Here is an 18,072-nt window from a genome sequence, read left to right on the forward strand (position 1 = left end):
GTGACTTTCGAAAGTTACTTTGTCATATTTAAACGTTTATATTTTGTGAGTATCTGATTCAAACTTATTTGGATGATGTATATCTTTTAAGCTTGTCTGAAGCTTCATATTTGAGATTGAGGAATTTCGTTGTCACTCTTACTTAACTTAATGCACATCACAAATTATGCAACACAGAAAACATGCCTATGCTACACAAAACAGAAACATAAAATGCAACATAACTTCAAAATAAAAAACATAGTGCTATTGTAAGACATATGATTAGGGACTTACCAAATCGAATCCACTAAAGCACTTAAACTTAGAGTTTCTTATCATAAACCACACTTAGGAAGACTGTATCTAACCTCAAGAACTGAACAAGTGTGGGTTACAGGATCTCATATAATCCTCGGCCTCCCATGTTTCTCGCTCAAAAAGGTGGTTCCCCATAATACTCTCATGGAGCCAACCTCCTTGTTCCTAAATCGTTTTACTTGTCAATCTAAAATTTCAATGGAAAACTCTTCGTAAAAATGGTTCTCATTGACTCTTAACCCCTTAGATAACATCTATTTGGCCTTAATATTTGAAACTATTTGGCTTGTTCAATTTGAACCATGCCCTTTCCATCTCAACTCTAACTCATTTGAAAACTGAAACCTTACTACCATGTTTCTATATTCTATTGTAGCATAACACTTATGAAGTATATTCCTACCTTAGAAATATCCTTGAGTAGGTATGCATCCAAATTAGCCTTAATTTCTTCATTAGTACTCACACAGTATTTTAGAACCTACCATGCATTTACTCTCATGCGAACACCCACACTCACCACACGCCTTTTGTCCATGTTGGGCATTTCCATTATGGCCTCTTCCTGGGAAGGCCAGATCTTGAGCCTGGTGCCTTAGACCATTTTTACATCCAAATTAATGTGTGTATTCTTCTACGCATTCACACAATAAGGATGTTAGTTACTTGTATTGACACAAAGTGTCAAAGCTCTAGATAGAACGATCAACAGTAGAAGAAGGGAGAATTTCCTATCATCGCATAGTCTCTAACTCATGATAGTGGCGCGCTTCACAACCATAAGCTAGAAACAACGTAACGTGTTTGTGTTGAGATTTAGTTCCTAGGTACTTTAACCTCATGCTTTTATACCAAGTTTGTCACGACCCGAATTCTGGAATCCGAATCGCAACCGGCGTCATTGACCTCTCAGAGATCGCATACAAGGCTCATCTTGCATTTACCACATTCCTATGGTTAATTTTTGCAGAAAATTTAAAACTTTTAAATGTATGAAGCATCCATAGAATTCATATAGTTATTTCATGAATTCATCATATACTAAGCTCAATATAAATGTAACAACCATATATCGTAAAAATCAGTTCAAAACAGAATAAGAATATATCAAAAATAAGTTTTCCAAACACGACCTTATTGCAAAAGCTTCAAAATGGAGGTACGAAAGAAACGCTAGGAACAACATGCACTAGATTTTTATAAAATTAAGGATAGACTAAAACAGTAGCTTCCTCGAAATCAAGAGGACCTACCAAATGGTCTGGAGAAACGCTGATGTCCAAACCATTACGGAAGTCATCAATTTGTCCCTTAACCTGCATTTATAAAATAGTAAATAGTTGGGGTTATTACACCACTTGTACTAAGTATGAGTGTATGAACACATACACGTAAGGCTATGCAAGATCAAAGAAATTTCTTCCTTAACAACATGCTATTTCTGGAAAGCTTAGTCACTAGACTTTCCAAAATTGATAGTTGTGAATCATGGTATGAATATGATGTATTTTAATGAATTCTAACACACAAATAATTTTCTATATGATAACAACACATTAGTATAATAAACGTAATTTTAAAAACAACTAGGGCGAAGATTTGAGATTTTTTGATCCTCCTAGGCCGAGAACTCCTCTTTGTACACTTAGATTATTTTTCAGTCTTTTTCTTCTTGTTGTTGTGTAGTTAAATAATTATTTTGGTACTATGTTTTACTTACAAATGCAATGATTCATTATAGTTCCATACCCATAATGAATCGATGTAAGTAATCCAAGGACTAAGGAATGATTTCCTACCTTATAGTGAGTCATTCTTTACACTATATATTCATTACCTATCATAAGAAATTCTCTATTGATCAGGCCATTAATTTTCTTAAGTTCATGTTTTATATATTATAAATTTCATATAAATGATACTTTGGAATGGTTTATGTAAAATAAAACATCTCAAGTGAGGGCCCAACATATAGGACCTCAACCTGAGGGCTTCTTTTGCAAACACATAGTCTACTTCATTTGTTCATTAGTACTTCACATTATTCGTTTCATTCATTCGTAGGCTGATGTAAACACCATCTATACTTAGGATGAAGTTTAAGACTCTCATCGGGATCATAAAGTTCAATGCCCAAGAATGACCTAATATCATTACTTGAATATGATTTTACCTCGTGATTGTCTTGCACAAACACCTTCAGTATCGTTTATTTCATTTTCATCCATACTTTGAGGCTGACCTCATTCTTTCTTTGAGAATTTTAACCTTAACTAACATAGATCATTTGAGCATCATGAAATCTAGTGTCTGCCCCACACAAAAAAGTGGAATCACCGGCCAAATTGACCCGAACATGCTAGCATATATAGTAGTCGAACCCTGCTAGATCCATATATTGGCAGTATAGGTTCAAAGACTAGGATATATAAGGATACTCATACCCGGCATGCCGGACAGCTCATCTCATGAGAGTTACATAAACCTCCGCCTTTCTCAAAGGAAGGCATCACCGCTAATAGCTAGCCTATCGATGTTCAGTATAAAGTTTAATTAAATTCAACTCATGCTTCATGGAAGATGGCTTCCAGCATTAGGGAATAATTTCTCATTAAACGATTTCTCATCTCATCATTAATGGTAAGTGTGAATTGTCCTTACACTTACATATAGAGTATGATTGAGACTTGTCGCTTTATATTCAACACTCTCTTGGGTGAGTACTTTTAGTGACCTTTAGTTAGGGTTGGTTGAGGCTTGTCTCACCATTCATCTTAGACTCTTATCATGTTGTCACCATTTTCATTAAGATCATATACTAACATAATGACTCACCTCATAACGTGAATGTTCATTTCTTCTTTATCTTTTAGTGTTCACTCCAGAATTATGAAGGCTTTCTTCTTGATTGAGATTTACTTACTCTATTGATAACTGGTCATCCTTACATTACATTGATAATATGTGAATTTTCATTACATATCATCCTTTGGTGTTAATGAGACTGGCTCACAAATTCTAACACCTTCATACGTGAGTATTATTTTAACATAGTAGCTTAGGTGTAAGTGAGACTTGTCTCACTTCCTTTAAAACCCCATTCGGGTAATTTACTTACTTTACACTCCTTTAATTATGTTATAACTCACGTTACTTACTTTCTTATTGTAGTAGATTCATATCATTGTTTATGGACGGTCAGCACTTCTTTCAATGAGTTACATATGTTCATAGTTCATTATTCTAGAGCATGTTGGGAGTTGTCCCAATGAATGGTATGCCCTTGGTTATGGATTCATTGAATTACACTAGAAGTGCTTATAATATATTTTGTACTCGTACTACAAAATATTGACATATGAATAGTATTGGCATAAAGATTTGGGTATCGATTACATAACCATCTTTGTTGGCATCGGCCAATTTTACATTCATTTATGATTGATTTGCTATGTATATTATTCATTAGCCAATATTTCAATTATTTAACATAATATTATAGCAATTTTCATGCATCCCTTTTTGACAATGTATTGTTGGTCATTTTATTGGTATAAGCCAAACAATCACTGAAATTATGATTTCATAGAGATCTTTTTAGCCAACCTTATAATATAACTTTAGGCATAACGTTTTTAAACATCTTGAACAGAATAATATGACTATTTAACGAACACAAGATCAGCAACAAGTTACATTTACAGTAGGTATGCACAAAAAACCATAATCATGTTCATACATAACAGTTTCGGACACATCTTAACATAGTATCATTATCTTAAACAATCTTGGTTCATGACTTTAGGGTAACGTTTTTAGGCATATTGGAAAACATCATATTAATATTTGATGAATTTAGCACCTTCATAATGTGATAATAATATAAACGCAACATTCGGACAAACACATCAAAACATAAAACAATTACGGGTGTAACTAACACATGTCAATTCATGATTCATGTTTTAAGCATTTATCTTTATGCGATCACAACTTCATAGGTTAATTGACATTCATAATTCAAGAAATTTACAAATAATATCATCCAGCACCACATACCAACAACATGATATCTAACTTATTCATTATTGAATCAAAAACTATACAAGGGACAAAGGATTTACGACAACACTAGTTTTAAAGATCTTTGAATCGTCAGAAAGAAAGTTATCTTGGAGAGAGATGTCCAGGAGAGAAATCCATACCTTACGTATAACTTAATCTACGAAGACCACCTTGAACAAAATATTGAAGAAACCTTGAAATCGTCCTAGGGAAATCGATAAATTTTCTGTCGTTTTCTTGCGTTCGTTGCTTACTTTTTTGCGTACTTTTTGACTATAAGTTTGAACATGATTATTAGGTTTAATAACTTATCTTGACTCATGCAAATTAGGGTTTAATAAGTTGATTGAATAAGTTAATTAACTAATTACTAAAAAGTACCTCCTCGATTGACTAGAACAAGGAAAACACAATACTTGGCCATTCTGAAATTTTTCTTAAGAATTTCGTTTTTCCACATTATCTTTTAATTAAATGGATAATTGAATAAATTAAGGTACCTATAGTAACTATTAAAGTGCCCAAAATCATTGGAACAAAATTTAACCCTTCTAGACCATCCTAGGTTAAGTACTAGGATGTTTCTTGAGTTAAACTAGGTTAGTGTAAAAAAATTTGTTTCACCCTTTAATTTAATTAATTTAGTGACATAGTATAATTAATAAAGTACCCTTAAGTAGTTATAACCATAAATAATCCTTTGAACCATCCTAGGTTAGATACTAGGTTGTCTTTTTCTTGTTCTAACCGAAATCTGGATATTGCTCTTTAATTTCGCTCTTTCCCCTTTAAATTAATTAATTAAGTTTTTAAATTAATTAATTAAGTAGACTAGGGTAATTACTAAAGTACCCTTAAATCGTTACGATCTTAACTAACTCTTTGGACAATTCTAGGTTAGGTACTAGGTTTTCCCTTTCTTGTTTTAACCGATATCTGAATTTTTTTTTAATTTTCGGCTTTAGCCCTTTTAAATTAATTAATTAATTTTCTAAAATAATTAATTAGGTAACCTATAGAAATTAGTAATGTACCCCTATGTTTTTAGGACTATAACTAACCTTTTGGACCATCCTAGGTTGGGTACTAGGTTGTCTCTTTAACTAGTACTAGGTTAGTGTCAACCCGGTTTCGGTCCTAGGTTGTCGGGCTCACTAGTGGGCCATATTCTATAAGTCCTAGGTTTTTTAGTTATTTAGGTCTGTAGGTTAGAGTCTAGATTGGTAGGGGAGGTTAGGCCCACATGAAGTGGTCCCTTGTGCACGTTTTTCCCCCTAACTACCCTTACCAAATTCGGTTAGGGTGGTCCCCTCCTTTGGCAGCTTCTTCACATGTCTTGCACATGTTATTTAACATGGGTTGGTTGCACTTTCCTAACTAACTATTGTTTATGGTTCATTTTGGAATGTTTTCTTATTGTCCCAAGGATCCTCACTATGTCCTTTGGCACTGTTTAATTTACATCTTTTAAATGGTCATGTGTTTTGGTACTAGGCTTAACTCTTGGAGTCCTAGTAGTTCATGTGATTTTTATAGATGACTTTTTAACTAGCTTAGGGTATTCATTTCAGGTACATTTATTACACAAACTCATAGATACTTGAAAATTTGGCTAACACTCTCTAAGCCAACATTTTCTACTATGCCCATAATTTTCTAATATACCCAATATTTTTAAATATTGGGGATTGGGATGTGACTATTTACCCTTGATACACATTGTTAAGAACCTATTGGCTCTTCCTTAAACGTATGATTTTCCAAAATGATACTATAGGATCTCTTAAGTGTGTGTGTAAGGGATTGTATTGGCGGTCGCTTCACAAATTACTCATGTGAACCTTAGAGTCACCTTGGTAGGAGAATCTCATGTTCTTATGGTAGTGTCTCTTAAGTGTGTATGTTATGTAATCTTGAGGGTCAATTAGGCACATCTAGAGAGGGTGTATGTGTGATCTCTTTTTGTCTAACTTAAGTGAATCTTAGGATAGCTTTGAGTGAGAAGATTACAAGCTAAAGGGGGGGTTTAAAGTGAAGTGAAGGAACTTCACTATAATAGTGAACTAATCTCAATGTACAGTTAAGTGACTTCATTGTAATGTTTGCTAAAAATATGTGACTTTTTGGCTAAATGATTTCTTATGTGTTTTTATGTTGTTAAATGATGTTCTTATGATTATAGTATGATGTTTTAATCAAAATTCATGAAAAACATTTTTATTACTAAATTTCCCTTTTTCATGGTTTTTGCATGACTTCCATATATCTAATGTGCTAACCCCTTCTTTTAGATTTTGACTAATCTGTTGGGAAATAGAATCTTGATATGCCATGAAGGATGGGTAGGTTTCTAAGGATTGAAGATGAAGTAATGGTGAGTCCTCATCCATTCGAGGACAATAGCCACATGTTCCTTTATGTCTTATGTCTTAATTTTATGTATTGTATGAGATTATTCCCAAGTGTTGTAAACTCTTAAGTCTAGATGGTTCAATGAGATGTTGTGTGGTTCTAATGTTTAAAAAAAAATCTTCTGCTTGCGTATTGTTTATGAAAGTGTTCTTCGTGTGTGAAGAAACATTTGGATTGTTACTCATTTTAGTTATGTTATTATGAAATGAATGATATGAGAGGTGTCACGCCCCTTTTTTTTTCTCAATATTTTTTATTTTCATTGTTTGAAAGAAAAACAGTTTTTCCAGTTAAAGTGACGTTTTGAAAAGGATTAATTATTATTTAGAGTCGCCACTTGAAATTGAGTTTTGGTTTTCCAAGTCACCTTGTTTAAATCCCTATTCAAAAGGAAATTTGACTCTATTTTATTGGTCTGCGACTAGAAATTCGGGAAAAGAATTATGTTGACCAAGGGGAAGGTGTTAGGCATCCCTCGAGTCCCGTGGTTCTGGCGCGATCGCTTTATTGACTTTAGTATGACTTAATTTAATTTTTGGACATTGTATTATTTAACTTAATAATAAAATTGTTATTTATCCTCAGATTTATTCTAAACTTATTTGAAACTGACTTATTTATTTTAAAGGGTCTTTATTCATTTACTTTTTTGTAGTGTAATTTTAAAGTTGAACATCCGTATATATTTATTTCTGCTTATATTTGTATGTTTTTAATTTTTAATGTTATTATAGGTAGAATATATATAGATATCTAGTTTCTAAGAATTAAAGTTTTGTAGGAAGGAGATATTTAGAGTTCAAGCTAATTTAGGATTATATATATATTTATTTATTTAGATTTAAATTAAGAAAATAAACTTTTATAAGATTTGAAGTTAGTTTTTGTAACGACCTGTTTAGTCGTTTTGAGAAACAGACTTCAATTCTGGAAAAACTGGCAGAAGCGACGGACCCCACGACGGACCTTCAAGGGCACGACGGACCGTCGCAGGGTCTCGTTTCAAAACACTTAGAAAATCTAAAATTGGGTACTGAAAATCGACTCTCTGAACTTCATGACGGAATGGCAGGATGGACCGTCACGGGGACTTCAGTGAAAATCCATTCTCTGAACTTTGCGACGACCTGCAGGACGAACCATCGCAGGCACGACGGCCCGCCACAGGTTGCGCAAATCCCAGGCAGAATTGGATTTCCTTACACGTTTTAAGGGACGTTTTGGGACTATTCTTTCCTTAATTATAGATTTCGTGGGTTTATATTAATAACTCAAATTCTTGGGGGTTAAAAGAGGTAACCCTAAGTTAATTTGTGGGGTATTATTGCCATCTTTTATTCTTAATTATATACTAATTAGGGTAAAAGAAAGAGGGTTTGAATAAAGAAAATAGAGAGAACAAGGAGAGAGAGAAATTGATCGATCGAGAAGAAGAGGAAAACAACAAAGCTTTGGGAAAATTCTTGCTTGATTCAATTCTTCGGTGGAGGTAGGTTATGGTTTTCTGCTTTCATAGTAAACTCTTAATAGAGAATGATATGTATTGGTAGTATTGTAAACCCTACTATATGCTTAATTGTATGTTTGCATGAATATGATTATGTGATTGTGATGAGATAAGCATGATGAAAATATTGAATCCCAAATCTTGAAAAGAAACTTTAATATACATTATTAATGAGGATGCCTTGGTATAGAGAAGGCTTGATGATTTACAGAATGATATTAGTGGATCGGGTGTCACGAACCGACACGTAGAATTAGGGGATCGAGTGTCACGAACCGACACGTAGAATTAAGGGATCGGGTGTCACGAACCGACACAAAGAATTAGGGGATCGGGTGTCACGAACCGACACGTAGAATTAGGGGATCGGGTGTCACGAACCGACATGTAGATTTAGTAGATCGGGTGTCACAAATCGACACGTAGATTTAGGGGATCAGAGTGTCACGTACCAACACAAGAGGAATAATGAATATGAGGGAGCGGAGTGTCACGTACCGACACAACAGAAATAAAGATAATGAATCTTGAAAGATGTTAATATACTCAATCAAATGAACATGATTCCCAAATGAGTATGGTATTGGGGCTTGAGTCCTCATGTGTGAACTTGACGGAAATTGTTAATGATATAGTGCTTGTTGTTGCTACATGTTGAGTATCATAGTTGATTTTATGATATTACTTGGTATATACTGTTTTCTATTTTGAGTTGGCCGATGATATCTACTCAGTACCCGTGCTTTGTACTAACCCCTACTTTTATTGTTTTCTTGTTGTTTAATTGTGGAGTGCAGCCAACGTGCCATCATCTTCGACTCAACAGTAACTCTAGCCAGTCCTCGCCACATCGGATCTTCAGGGTGAGCTAATACTTCTAGCTTGGACTGGATCTTCTTCTTCAAGTCTTGATGCCTTGAACTTCCGGCATGGACTAGCTTCTTATGTATTTTTAGCTTTTAGAATACTCTTAGTTTAGTCATTTGATTGTAGATGTTCTTGTGATGATGACTTCCAGGTTTTAGGAATAATAGATGTTGAATATTGATAGTTATTGAATTGGTTTTTAATGAGTTTAAGTCTTCCGCATTACTTTCTGTTGCTATTACATTGAAATGTTAAGGTTTAGATTAGTTGGTTCGCTCACATAGGAGGGTAAGTGTGGGTGCAAGTCGCAACCCGGTTTGGGTCGTGACAAACTTGGTATCAGAGCATTAGGTTCATTGGTGTCATCACACAAGAACAGGTCTAGTAGAGTCTTAAGGAACGGTAGGGGGACGCCTTTACTTTTCCTTGAGAGGCTATAAGACTTTAGGAAAAATTTCACTCTTTCATTCTTTCTTTCGTGCTATTACTTGAGTCCAATTGATATCTAGGCGATACGAATTGGTATCTGACCATCTTCACTATCTTTCGCAGATGGTTAGAACTAGAGAAACGACTACGTCAACACCAACACCGGCCAGACAAGAAACAACTGAGCCAGCCACTGGGGCTGTGGCTCGAGGAAGAACAGCGACAAGGGGCCGTGGTAGAGGTCGTGGGAGGACGTCCTCTAGGGGAAAAGGGCGAGCACCTAGCCCATCTGATACTAGGGCAGTGACTCCTCCACCGACTGAGGAAGTAATAAGAGAAGGGGAGGATGGGGAAACTGAACAAGTGCAGAATGAGGGATTGCCACCCCAACCTACCCCAGAGATGATCAATCAGGTTCTGGCTTATCTTAGCGGGTTATCTGATCAGGGCCAGACACCCCCAGTGTTTTCTGCACCAGCACCTCAGGCTCCGGAGGTACAACATGCGGCTACCATGGCTCCCCGCATGGATGTTCCATTGGAAATAGGCACATTTCCTCGTCTGACTACAGGGCCTGTAATGACAAGTGTTCAGCATGAACTTTTCAGTAAGTTCTTGAAATTGAAACCTCTGGTCTTCTAGGGTGCTGAATCGGAGGATGCTTATAATTTTCTGGTTGACTGTTACGAGCCACTACACAAGATGGGTATAGTAGAACGGTTTGGTGTGGAGTTTGTGACTTATTAGTTTCAAGGGAACGCCAAAATGTGGTGGCGGTCACATATCGAGTGTCAACCAATAGAGGCACCACCTATGACTTGGGCCTCATTCTCTAGCTTGTTCATGGAGAAGTATATCCCCCGGACCTTGAGGGATAGGAAAAGGGATGAGTTCCTGAGCCTAGAGCAAGGTAGGATGTCGGTTAATGCTTATGAGGCTAAGTTCCGTGCACTATCCAGATATGCCACTCAACTCTGTTTAAATCCTCAATAGCGGATTCGCCGGTTTGTGAAGGGGTTGAGGTCAGAATTGCGGATTTCGGCCTTACAGGTAGCGGCAACGGCCAAATCCTTCCAAGAAGTGGTAGACTTTGTGATAGAAGTGGAAGGAGTGAAGCCAGACGACTTCACCACAACATCGACATTAAAAAGGCTTCGAAAGGGAGGTGATTTTAATGGTTCTTACACTAGAGGACAGGGTTCGGGAAGTTACTCAGTCTGACCAATTCAGTCTTCACTACAGACTGTAGTTGGGGGACCACCTCAGACCGGTCAACACTTCTCCGAGGGGCCTATGATTGACTCCAGAGAATGTTATGGATGTGGGGAGATTGGACATATTAGGAGAAATTGTCCCAGACCAAGTTATAGACCCCCAATAGCTAGAGGTAAAGGTGGTCATGGTAGAGGCCGTTATTCTGGAGGACGTGGTGGTCGAGGTAATGGTGGTCACCAAAACGGCAGAGGTAATGGGCAAACCGGGGCCACCACATCACAACATGGTAGGGGCAACGCACAGACGAATGATAGGGCCCATTGTTACGCTTTCCCTGGGCGGTCTGAAGCGGAGGCATCTGATGCTGTCATCACACGTAATCTTCTGGTTTGTGATTTCATGGCTTCTGTATTGTTTGATCCTTGATCCACGTTTTCTTATGTATCTTCCTCATTTGCTAATGGTCTAAATTTACATTGTGAATTACTTGATATGCCTATTCGTGTTTCTACTCCGGTGGGTGAGTTTGTGGTAGTTGAAAAGGTGTATAGGCCTTGTCTGGTGAACTTTGTGGGGAGCAACACCTATGTAGATTTGGTTATCTTAGAAATGGACGATTTTGATGTGATTCTGGGTATGACTTGGCTTTCTCCGCAATTTGCAATCTTGGATTGTAATGCTAAAATGGTGACGTTAGCCAAGCCTGGGACAGACCCGTTAGTGTGGGAGGGTGACTACACTTCCAATCCGGTCCGCATCGTCTCCTTCCTTCGTGCTAAGAAAATGATTAATAAAGGGTGTTTAGCTTTCTTGGCACATCTCAAGGATGACACTACCCAAGTACCTTCGATTGAGTCGGTTTCAGTAGTTCGTGAGTTTCTAGATGTGTTCCCTGCAGATCTTCCTGGTATGCCACCGGATAGGGATATTGACTTCTGTATTGATCTTGAACCCGGTACTCGCCCCATTTCTATACCCCCTTATAGAATGGCTCCCGCGGAGTTAAGAGAGTTAAAGGCACAACTTCAAGAGTTATTGAACAAAGGCTTCATTAGACCAAGTGCATCCCCTTGGGGTGCTCCGGTTTTGTTTGTAAAGAAGAAGGATGGGAGTTTTCGAATCTGTATAGACTACAGACAACTAAACAAGGTAACCATAAAGAACAAGTATCCTCTTCCCCGCATTGATGGCTTGTTCGATCATTTACAAGGTGCTTGTGTCTTCTCTAAGATTTACTTGAGATCCGGTTATCATCAATTGAAAATACGGGCAACGGATGTGCCAAAGACTGCTTTTCGAATGAGGTATGGGCATTACGAATTTGTAGTGATGTCCTTTGGTCTTACGAATGCCCCTGCTGCGTTCATGAGCTTGATGAACGGGATTTTTAAGCCATATTTGGACCTCTTCGTGATCGTATTTATTGATGATATATTGGTATACTCAAAGAGCAAGAAGGAACATGAAGAGCATTTGAGATTAGTATTGGAAATGTTAAGGGAGAAAAAGCTTTATGCCAAGTTCTCTAAGTGTGAGTTTTGGCTAGATGCAGTGTCCTTTTTGGGGCACGTGGTTTCTAAGGAAGGAGTGATGGTGGATCCTTCTAAGATTGAAACAGTGAAGAATTGGGTAAGACCCACTAATGTGTCAGAAATAAGGAGCTTTGTTGGGTTAGCTAGCTACTACCGCCGATTTGTCAAGGGATTCTCTTCTATTGCTTCCCAATTGACGAACTTGACTAAGCAGAATGTTCCATTTGTATGGTCGGACGAATGTGAGGAAAGCTTTCAGAAGCTTAAGACTTTGTTGACTACCGCACCTATCCTTACCTTGCCAGTAGAGGGTAAGAACTTCATTGTTTATTGCGATGCATCCTATTCTGGTTTGGGTGCAGTACTAATGCAAGAGAAGAGTGTGATTGCTTATGCTTCAAGGCAACTAAAGGTGCATGAACATAACTATCCAGCTCATGATTTGGAATTGGCTGCGGTAGTGTTTGCATTAAAGCAATAGAGACACTATTTATATGGGGTTAAGTGTGAGGTCTACACGGATCATCGTAGCCTTCAGTATGTCTTTACTCAGAAAGATTTGAACTTAAGACAGAGGAGATGGATGGAGTTACTAAAGGACTACGATATCACTATCTTGTATCATCCGGGGAAGGCGAATGTTGTAGCGGATGCTTTAAGTAGGAAGGCGGGAAGCATGGGAAGTCTAGCTCACTTGCAAGCTTCTAGACGCCCATTGGATAGAGAGGTTCAAACTCTAGCTAACGACTTGATGAGATTAGAAGTAAATGAGAAGGGAGGATTGTTGGCTTGTGTGGAGTCAAGATCTTCTTTTCTTGACAAAATTAAGGGAAAACAGTTTGATGATGAGAAACTGCGCAGAATTCAAGATAAAGTATTGCGAGGAGAGGCTAAGGAAGCACAAATCGATGAGGAAGGTGTTTTGAGAATCAAGGGAAGGGTATGTGTACCCCGCGTTGATGGTTTGATCAACACTATTCTGACAGAGGCTCATAGTTCAAGGTATTCTATACATCTGGGCGCAACCAAGATGTATCGTGACCTAAAGCAACACTTTTGGTGGAGTAGAATGAAGCATGATATTGTTGACTTTATTGCCAAGTGTCCAAACTGTCAACAAGTAAAGTATGAACACCAGAGGCCCGGAGGAACACTTAAGAGAATGCCTATTCCTGAATGGAAGTGGGAAAGAATTGCAATGGACTTTGTGGTTGGCCTTTCGAAGACAATGGGTAAGTATGACTCCATTTGGGTGATTGTTGATAGGCTAACTAAATCTGCTCATTTCATTCCGGTCAAGGTGACTTACAATGCAGAAAAGTTAGCCAAACTTTACATCTCGGAAGTGGTGCGATTGCATGGCGTTCCATTATCCATCATATCAGATAGAGGTATGCAGTTTACTTCTAAGTTTTGGAAAACATTGCAGGCGGAATTGGGTACTAGGTTGGACCTTAGTACTGCGTTCCATCCTCAGAACGATGGTCAGTCTGAGAGAACGATTCAAGTGTTGGAGGATATGCTTCGTGCGTGTGTGATAGAGTTTGGTGGTCATTGGGATAGCTTCCTACCCTTAGCGGAGTTTTCATACAATAATAGCTATCACTCAAGCATTGATATGGCTCCATTCGAAGCATTGTATGGTAGGAGATGTAGGTCTCCCATTGGTTGGTTTGACGCATTTGAGGTTAGGCCTTGGGGTACTGACCTTTTGAGGGATTCGATAGAGAAAGTGAAGTCTATTCAAGAAAAGCTTCTAGCGGCGCAAAGTAGACAAAAAGAATATGCAGATCGAAAGGTTAGAGACTTAGAGTTCATGGAGGGTGAACAAGTCTTGTTGAAAGTTTCACCCATGAAAGGGGTGATGCGGTTTGGAAAAAGGGGTAAACTAAGTCCAAGGTACATTGGACCATTTGAAGTACTTAAGCGAGTAGGGGAGGTGGCTTATGAGTTAGCCTTGCCTCCAGGGCTGTCCGAAGTACACCCGGTATTCCATGTGTCGATGTTGAAAAAATACCATGGGATGGAAACTACATCATCCGTTGGGATTCAATTTTGCTTGATGAGAACTTGTCTTATGAGGAGGAGCCTGTTGCTATTTTAGATAGAGAAGTTCGCAAGTTGAGGTCAAGAGAGATTGCATCCATCAAGGTGCAATGGAAGAATCGACCCGTTGAAGAAGCCACTTGGGAGAAGGAGGCGAATATACTGTTTTCTATTTTGAGTTGGCGATGATATCTACTCAGTACTCGTGCTTTGTACTGACCCCTACTTTTATTGTTTTCTTGTTGTTTAATTGTGGAGTGCAGCCAACGTGCCGTCATCTTCGACTCAACAGTAACCCTAGCCAGTCCTCGCCACATCGGATCTTCAGGGTGAGCTAATGCTTCTAGCTTGGACTGGATCTTCTTCTTCAAGTCTTGATGCCTTGAACTTCCGGCATGGACTAGCTTCTTATGTATTTTTAGCTTTTAGAATACTCTTAGTTTAGTCATTTGATTGTAGATGTTCTTGTGATGATGACTTCCAGGTTTTGGGAATAATAGATGTTGAATATTGATAGTTATTGAATTGGTTTTTAATGAGTTTAAGTCTTCCGCATTACTTTCTGTTGCTATTACATTGAAATGCTAAGGTTTAGATTGGTTGGTCCGCTCACATAGGAGGGTAAGTGTGGGTGCCAGTCGCAACCCGGTTTGGGTCGTGACAGTTTTATCAAGAAATCCTAAATAGATTAAGAATATCTTTTTTTATGAAACAAAATTGTCCCTTTTTTCTTTTTTTTTTCTTTTTCCTTTATCTGTACGTTTTTGTTTTATTTTTAAATTTTTTATTTTTTCTGTAAAATCTGTTTCTCTTTCTTTCCTTTTTTTTTTCATTTTTTCACGTTTTTTTTCTCTTTTTTTTTTTGTATATTTTTTGTTTGCTTTTAATTTTTGTATTTTTTACGTTTTTCTATTTATTTATTTTTTCACTCTAATTCTTTCCCTTTATTTTATTTTTACATTCTCATTCTGTTTTCTATATTTTTGTTATGTTTTTTTTTTATCTTTTGTTTCATTATTATTATTATTATTGTTATTATTATTATTATTTTGGTTGTTCTTTTCTTTACTGCGTTTTTTTATTAATCTTCCTTTTTTTTCTTCTCTTTTTTTTTGCACGCATCTCTTTTTGTTTATTTTTTGTTTGCTTTTAAATTATTTTTTTTTACGTTTTTAGTCATTTTTTTTATATATATTTTGAAAGAAAAAAAAACATTCTATTTATTTATCTTTTTATCTTTTCTTGATTTATATTCTATTTTTTGTTTAAATATTTCTTGTTTTAATATTCTGTTTAATTATTTTTTTTGTTACATTGTTGTTTTCTCTTTTTCTTTTAATCATTTTTTTCATCGTTCTTTCTTGTATTTTTTTTATACATATTATTGTTTTTTCTCTTGTGTTATCTCATTTTTTTCCTTTTTCATTGTTTTCCTATTATTATAACTCTAAATAATATTCATATGTTATCTTAATAATAAATTTTAGTAATCCGAATTAGATAAGCATTTTATGTTATTCTAAAGAAAATTTTAATTCAAATAATGTATTAAAAACACTAAAACATATTAAACTTAACTTTTTTAAATCGCTAATCAATTAAATTTTAGTTTATATCCTAATCTAAAAAGTCTACAATAAATTCAACAAAATCTTCTGAATGGAAAACTAAAGGAAAAGATATACTAATCTATTCAAATTTAACAATTCAATATCATGAAGCGATATAAATTACAAATTGCATCTAAAGAGCATATAATAACAATAATAATAACGTAACAATAATAAATATAATGCATGCGATTTGAAGAATATCATACTACTGGAATCAATTTTTATACAGGTAATATTATTTAAATCACGCGAGAATTTATAATTACTACGCTGCGAAATTTCGTACCATAAAAATAAGTTGTTATCTACAAATTTGGAACCAAGAGCAAAACCTCTAATTCTAACCTAATTCTCAAAAAAAAATAACTCACTTTTCTTCTCTTTGTGTTTGCTCAATATCTCTTTGTATTTCAATCCGCCTCTGTGTGTTCTCTATATTTCTCTGTATCTTTTTGTGTCTCTTTTTTTCAATTTGACATGGGTTATATAATATTTTTTGGGTTAGAATCTGGTGCTAATTAAAAGGAACGTAATAGAGTGGGATTAAGATTTAATTTGAAAATTAGTTAAGAAAATTGGGGTTGAGATAAGAATATAAAATAAATAAATAAAAATAACAAAATAAAATTAAAAAAATGTGTAAAGGTTTTTTTAAAGGAACGTCCAAAAGAGAGAGAGAGAGAAAAATGGGATGAGATTATTTAGTAACATAAGTTAGAAAGTTGGAATAATTAGGATAAGGTAAAACAAATTTGAAATCTTTAGGACTCCTCTTTTCTTTTCTTTTTCTATATTTTTTCATAATATTTTCTATATTATTATTATTTTTAGACTCGATAATTAAAAAATAACTTAAATTCCAAACATCTATTTATCAATTTTTTTTTATTAAACTATAATTGATCTTATAATTTTTATTAATTTACAATTTATTATTACTATTATTTTATTTTATTTTAAATATAACCCTTTTTAAATTGGAGTAAAATATATTATATTTTGGTAAAAAATTAGGTGTTCACAGTAAGCCCCTCTTTGCTTGAAAACATGAAGAGTTTTCACGCAAAGACGTGAACAATGCGACTAATTTTTTTACTGAAATATTTATGTGAAAAAATATAATAGAGAATAGGTTTGACTGTGTCCTGTCTTTTTAAAAACTACCTATCCTAAGTTGATGATAAAGTGTGAGGCGTAGTTCAATGAGTTAGGTAGTCGAGTGAGGTTTTGTCAAGATTCCAGTTAGTAAATCCAGCTATTACATACAAAAAACTAAATGCAGAAGAAAATGTATGAAATCTTATCTACTCCGATAGTGCTAAGTCTTCATTTCGAATTCTTAGATATCGCTTCACCCTATTTGGTAGGTTCATCAATTCCGAATTCCGCTCTGGACATCTGAGTTTAAGACTTGAAACTTCATGAATTGACTTCACCAACTGACGTTCTTCCGCGTGATCTTCTTGAAAACTTATTTTCTTGAAAGGATAAATTCTCTTTTTTTTAACTACAAATTTGTGTACTATGTAGAAACCTGCACACAAAACAAAATTTTCTACCTAGTTTGCACTAGAAAATTTTTGTCAGTTATTGATGAAAACTATAAAACTCTACACTAATAATAAATATAATATTTTTATAGCCTATTACAAAATGTAAAAAAAAAAGACAAAAGGGAGTTTTGTACCCAAATTGCAATCATGGTTATTGTGCCCTATAAAGACATGCAAAATAAAATACGGCTTGTTGTGCCCTATATGCAACCCATAGGTTATTGTGCCCTCTTAAGACATGAAAAATAAAAGAGGGGTTACTCTGTCATATATGCAACTAGGGGTTATTGTGCCCTGTGAAGAAAAATGATAGGGGTTATTGTACCCTATATGCAATCAAGCGTTTATTGTTCCCTCTAAAGACATGAAAAATAAAATGGGGTTATTGTACCCTATATGCAACCATAGGTTATTGTGCCATGTGAAGAAAAATGATAGGGGTTATTGTACCCTATATGCAATCAGCGTTTATTGTGCCCTCTAAAGACATGAAAATAAAATGGGGTTATTGTGCCCTATATGCAACCAGGGGT

The sequence above is a fragment of the Solanum lycopersicum genome, chromosome 8 (assembly GCF_036512215.1).
Source record: "Solanum lycopersicum chromosome 8, SLM_r2.1".
In the NCBI taxonomy this organism is placed as follows: Eukaryota; Viridiplantae; Streptophyta; class Magnoliopsida; order Solanales; family Solanaceae; genus Solanum; species Solanum lycopersicum.